Genomic DNA, 6,991 nt, shown 5'->3' with positions numbered 1-6,991 from the left:
ACCTTTAGCCATTTTGGTATTATAAATTTGCCTTATGGTCTCTTGCCTTGCAGAATGGCCTTGCTCACCAAACATCTCCTTCAGACTTAGCATGATGTCTGAAGCTAGTTCTACATCCTGCATTTGATGCTGTAGCACATTTGAGATAGATGCTAGGATGTAGCACTTGGCCATCTCATTAGATTTCTGCCAACGATCATATCGTTGTTTTTCCTCAAAAGGAGCATCTAATGAAGGAAAGCTAGTACATGATTTAGTAAGAACATACTTATGCTCTTCAGCAGTAAGAACAATGTCCAAATTTCTTTTCCAGTCAACATAGTTAGATCCAATCAATTTGTTTTGATTAAGAATAGTAACAAGTGGGCTAAATGATGTCATGTTCTAAATCTGAAAACAATAAACATGAATATAATCAATAAATTGGACATTATCTATTTAGCGTATAAACATATAGTATGGAACCTTAGTAAAACCATAATATAATATATGCAATGACAACCCAATCCCGCAATTAATATTCCTCGGAAGCGAGGTCATACCCATCACTATGATTAGGCGAGAAACATTCTCATTATTAATGCTATCATGGTAACTCTTACCAAACAAAAATAATTTGTCATTTTCCCTTCAGCCTTTAAGTAATAATGACATAGCTCTGAAGGGAGGTTAACATTACACTTAGTCTAGTGTACATCATTGCCTAGAATCAATGTGAATCATCAAGTAACTCCACGGAAGCGTGGTTGTTCTCAATGTTAAAACATATTTCACCTACCTTTAAGTAGTTTAACTTGTAGTACCATGAATCAAACACCCTTCGAAGGGAGCAAGGCATATACGCCAAGGCGAGGTGCTTAATCACACTACTTTAAACCGACAATGGAGGCCGTGAGATGCAACTCTTGTATCTCTCTCCCACTAGATGTTTTAAAGAAAAGGTTTTTAATTATAAAACATCCATAATCTAATTACACATAGTCTTAGTACTTTTACATGCGAAAACACTTAGAAAATTTTCTAATTTTATTTCTTTCGATCGATAGAAAGTGCCTCTCGATCGATCGAAAAAATTAAGAAATTCAAACTTGATCCTCTGACTCCTTCGATTGATACTCGATCGCCTCTCGATTGATCAAAAACCAAATTCGATCAATCGACTAGCAATCGAAAATCAATCTATTTAAAAAGTCTGATCACTGTCTCACTTGATCAATCAAAAATGATTTTCGATCGATCGAAAATCGCGAAACTGGAATTTCCAGAAATTTTCTAAGGCAGTTTTCTACGGGTTTTCTTGAACAAATAACTTTCAAATGAACATGATGGTCAGAGAATGATATTAAAAATAAAATTCATTGATGCTAAAGTCTTAAAGGTCAATTTAACATACTTAAATTCAAATTTAAACAACATCATAACATCAATATCAGTTTTTATCAAACCATAGTTTCATCATCCATGCAGAAAATTAAATGCATAATCTTCAAACAACATGAAACTATAAATTCTAATTCCAAAATTCACAAAACATGTCATACAATTCGAAATTGATGACCGCTCTGATACCATTTGATGGAAATAAGTATGTACGCAACGGAAAGTTAACGGATCTATATCATTCGAAGTTGATAACATGCGTTAAGTAAATTTCAAAATTAGAGAACAAGTGAGCGTACCTTGAAGCGTTGAATTTCAAAGGGATGATTAGAGAGTGACATACACTCACTTCCACACCATTACAATGTTGTTTTTCTTACACTAAAAATTCTGTACGTTTTATCCTTTAATGTTATTCATTATATATTTATGAAATCTAATTCCATAAATATATACTTTAGTCTTACTAAAGTGGTTAGGCCTAACTCTCTAAATAACAAACTCATTAAACTTATCTCAAGGGAATACTTTATATCTCCATTAAGAGACTATGAATTCTATTTTGAGAATACATGTTCCATCAACACTAAATGTGGCTGCCTAACATACTGAGGTTTTAACCATTACTATAGGTCCCACTCCTGATATATCAAAGCAACCTACACCTCATGATCAGGTCCATTATTCTCTCAGGATTAAGAGTTCATGCAAATACAAGTCGTGAGATTTATTATTCATTTGACAGTCATTAGGAAAATAATAAATTTCACAGTGGTCCAGTTTAATATGTCTTAACTCTTAAAACATATTAACACATCAACTAAAAGTCGCCACTTCCATGATCAAGACAAATCATCGTGATTGATATGTTATAGTTTTCGCAGATGAAATGCCCAATTTCATCACCAACTACGAACTATAATTATGAGTTTACAAAGAACTTGTAATTTATATCTTCTGTGACTTTTCACATAAATCACATACTATGCATCTCATGGACTAAATGATAATGTCCGAATATTTATGTTACCATTATTTCAGAAAATAATAAAACAAATTCATCAAACACAATATTAAGTCATACATAATGTCATACACAATGTCAAACATAAGATCATACATAGCATTATATAATAGGATTTAAGGGGACTAATCCTAACAAATATGACATCTGTATGCTTCGGCATAGCAAAAGTGTAGTGTCAAAGACACCTACATGCTTCGGCATAGCAAAAGTGCAGTGTCAAAGACATTCGTATGCTTCGGCATAGCAAAAGTGCGATGTCAAATGCTTAATATCTTGGGTATTTCTTTTCTCTTTTTTTATGCCTATGTATGGTATGCTAAAATAAAAGAAAATATGCAAAGATAAAGAAAAAGCAAAAAGATAAAAAAAAATTTAAATATGGTTGCAAGCGTGTATTATAGGAGATGTGGGAGTTATAGGATGTACCTCAAAGGTGATAGTCCCCATCAAACAGTTATGATTGTGTGTGAGTTAAAGTTATTTTCTCATATCTCAGATCGTCATAACATGTATACACATATGCAATCTTGCGATATTTTTCACACACAACACGCAATATTCTTTGCTACTTTTGATACATGTGCAAGTACAATGTAATTTGGCCATCACAAGTGTTTACATGTCCTAATCTATACTCACTAAACTATCTTGACTTGTTTTTGAAAAATAAAATTGGTTAGACTTGCTTAGTGTGTGTGTGTGTGTGTTTTTGAGGATCCATGCGCTTAATTTTTGTTAAGAGATGATTTTGAGAACTTAATATGTTGAATGGATCATTGGTTAAGGTACATGTTGGATTGCATTCATATCTGTGTTTTTTTCTTCTCGAAAAACTGTTTTTAAAAGCAACCTCGACACCTCCTCGATACCTTGATATGTCGAGCTTCTCAAGCTTTTTCTTATCGCAATCCTGACACCTCTTCGACACCTGATGGATCGATCGAGAAAGTTTCTAACCTCTCGACACCTGGTCGATCGATCGAGCTTCTGTTTTTTGTGTCTTTGCCTTCTTTCTCGACACCTGTCTCGACACCTCTCAATCGATCGAGATTCCCTTGCATGCATTTCATTTTTTTTGTTTTGCATTTTTTTTTGTCCATAGCATCTTATTTTTCTTTTTCTTGTAGGTTTATGGTTCCTTGTTCTCCTTGTTTCTCTCTTTGTCAGTTTTCTGTTTGTCTCTTGTCATGTCTTTTGGCCTTTTATGCCCTTTGACAATCGTGTCAAAAAGGGGGAGAAATTTAAGAATTGAATGTCATTCCTTTAGGGGAGTAATAGACTTAGGGGGAGAACTTCATGTTAAAGGGAAGAATGTTTTTGATGTAAGGGAGAGTTAGTTTGATACACATTGATATTGACATATATTTTGTGTTGTGTATCTTTTGGTTTTGTAACCATTTACATACATCATGTGTTGTTTCTATATTTGATGATGATGTATGTGTTTCACTCTTTATCTCACATGTGTTCTTTCTTTTCTCTCTTTATACACATGTTTCTTGTTTATTTAACTTGTCATTATTTTCCACATGGTACCTTGATATGTTTTGCTTAGTGCCTTTCAGGAAAGACAAGTTAAAGCCAAGTCAAGATTCCGAGCCTTCTTCTTGCAGCAACTTCCATGGTTCAGATCTTTTAGACTAGGCTTATTTATTCTATAATTTTGAGTAGATTGTATTCTAGGATATTCAATATACTCTTGTGGTTTTGTCACGGATTGCCAAAGGGGGAGATTGTTAGGACATATGTATTTTTACTTGCTAAGAACATATGTCACTTATTTATGTAAATTGGCTAAATCCTTTGATAAAACGCACTCTACTTGTAATTGGGTAGTTCTAGGTGTTTTTAATACTTTAAGAAACAAGGTTTCAAGGTCAAGTGTTGAAGTCATCAAGTCTGTCCAAGAAAAAGCAAGCTGAAGTGCAAATTCATTAAAACTTGACACCTGCTCGATAGCTACCTCGACACTTGCTATTTGTCGAGATTTATAATTTCAAATTTTCTGATCTGATTTTCTTGGGATCCGTGAATATGCTTTTGGGCCTTCTTTTCTCCAAACCCTAAACATATAAAAGGATTGTTTTAAGAGCCGTCAAATTGTACACAAGTTGCAAAAACATTGAGTAATCCCTGTTCAAGCAAATTGTGATCAAAGACGAAGTTTTTGACCTAGTTCATCTTCTCTGAAAAAGTTACTGTGTATTTGCACCAAATGGTTTTGTGACCAAGCATCTTCCTGATCTTCATCGTGTAGGATGAACTAAAGAACTTTGCAGCCAACCTCTCTTCCTTAAGTTGGTGTTTTGAAGTCGCGTACTAGGATCCGCGCATTGGTTAGTCACGTACTTGGGAGCCGTACATCAAATGTGGGAATTGTCACTACAAATCAAGTCTAATTGGGTATTGGGGTAAGGGTTCAACTGTAGGTTGGTAAGGTACTTGAGATTCCTTTACTTGTAACTGCTTGATTTGATAATAGTGGAGTTTCGGGAGTGGTGACCTGAAAATCATCTGGAGGGGTTTTTGCCACGAGATTTTTCCTCATTCATAAACAAATCACCGTGTTATTTAATTTCCACTGCATATTTAGTTTTTGGTGATTTGTTTGTGCTTCCACGCAATTGCATGATAAATTGATTAATTAATAACTTGGCTAAGTAATTAATTGGTTTAATTACAATGGGTCATTCAGATTGTGGCCTATCAAAAAGGCTCCTTCTGACAAATCTGGATTAAGTTTTGTTGAAAGCATCTTTGTATCTGCACCAAATTCCGTGAACTTTGTTCCTTCCTCTTCTCCTGAACCTTCCGTGAGTAAGGTTGTGAGTGAAATTGTCAAACCACCTATGAGTGAGGTTGTCAAACCTATAGAAGTTTCACCTCCTAAGAAGATTAGGGTTGATCTGGGAGAGTCTAAACCTAAAGAGTCTTCCATTTCTAAGGACAAGATGTATGGTAAACCTGCTTGGGTTTGTCATTTTTGTGGAAAGTCTGGACACATTCGTCCTAGCTGTTACAAGTTTCAAGCTGCTAAGAAAGCAAACAAACCAAAAGTGTTTGTGCCTCAAGCACAAGATCCTATAGCACTCATTGGTGAATTAGTAAAGCCTTTAAACCTTTATTCCAATCCTGGAGTTGGAAATCACTCGAACGTGAATAGGAACTCCAATGATCGTGGTGCATCTAAAAGGTTTTGGATGCAAAAGACTCGACCTAATTAAGTCTTTCTGACATGGTCCTTGTGCTTCATTGCTTTACTCTTTTGTGACCATTGTTCTTTAGTTTCTGTGCTATTTTGTTTCTAGGATTTGCATTACATAATATTCATGCATTTCATTCTAAGTTTTATTTTTGTTTTCTCTTTTAAAATATATATATATTAAAAAAAAAAAAAAAGGAGTAAAGCAAATTGTGTTTGGCACTATTTTTCTTGGTTTTTGAAAACAAGGTTGGTCAATTTATTTACATATAACATGTCTTGTGTACCTTGTTTAGCTTTGATGAGCTTCTTTATTGCACTTGACTAGTTGAAACTTTGTAGTGCATGTTATGTGGGAAAGATGTTTATGGTGTTTATCACTTTGTCTTAATCTTGAAGTCACATGTTATTTGACTGTCAGACTTGATCCTTTTGAGAAAGGCATAAATAATCATCTCGTCACTGTTCACTAGCTAATCATAACCACCATAATGCATATCATAAGATTTTGTGCTCTTGTAGCACATGCACAAAAAGAACATAAGGTGTAGCCTCGGTTAATTACTTAATGCTTAAAATTGGTGTGTACTATTAGCCTTGATGCCAAATCACATAATTAAAATTAGTGTGTACTATTAGGTTTGATGCTAATTCACATAACTAACATCTGTGTGTACATTATGAGACAAAATTCAAGAAACTTACATAATTGCAAGCTTATGTTCCACGACATGTGAGAGTTATATGATATAACTCTTTAGATGATAGTCTCTTTTGAATTCTATGTGATGGATTTTGTAGACTTTGTGATTGATTGCTATTTACATATCATCTCACATATATCTTAAGCTTTTGCTAGTTGCACACACTACACAAGTTACTCTTTGCTAAACACTGTACATGTTATTATGTGTGTTTTTGGTCTAACCAATCAAGTTTGAAAATACCTTGAGTATTATGCAAAACATTTTTTTTTTTGCTTGAAAATTTAAAGGGAGAATGGCTGAAATTTTCATTGAAAAACTGGGATTAAAACTTGGGTTTTTGAAAAAGTATTCCATCTCATATTCATGCATTTTGTTCATCAATTTTAATGCTTTGAGGAGTTGTGCCCAAAATGTGTTTATTATTTTTCAAAACTGTGTTTTTTTTCAAAAATTTTGTGAGCCTCTGCCTGTTTCAATCGATCCATTCTGTTTTTCGATCGATCAAAAATGTGCTTAATTTCTTTTTAAAAGTCTCGGGTTGATTCGATCGATCAAATGTAATTTTCGATCAATCGAATATCACGAATCAGGTTTTTAAAAACACTATTCTTGACTTTTTCAACTCACTTTTTCAAAAGTTTTCAAAACTTTCCTTCTCTCTCCGACTCGGCAACG

Source organism: Quercus suber, unplaced genomic scaffold (genome assembly GCF_002906115.3).
Source record: "Quercus suber isolate HL8 unplaced genomic scaffold, Cork oak 2.0 scaffold_170, whole genome shotgun sequence".
NCBI lineage: Eukaryota > Viridiplantae > Streptophyta > Magnoliopsida > Fagales > Fagaceae > Quercus > Quercus suber.
This window is presented reverse-complemented; position numbering follows the sequence as displayed.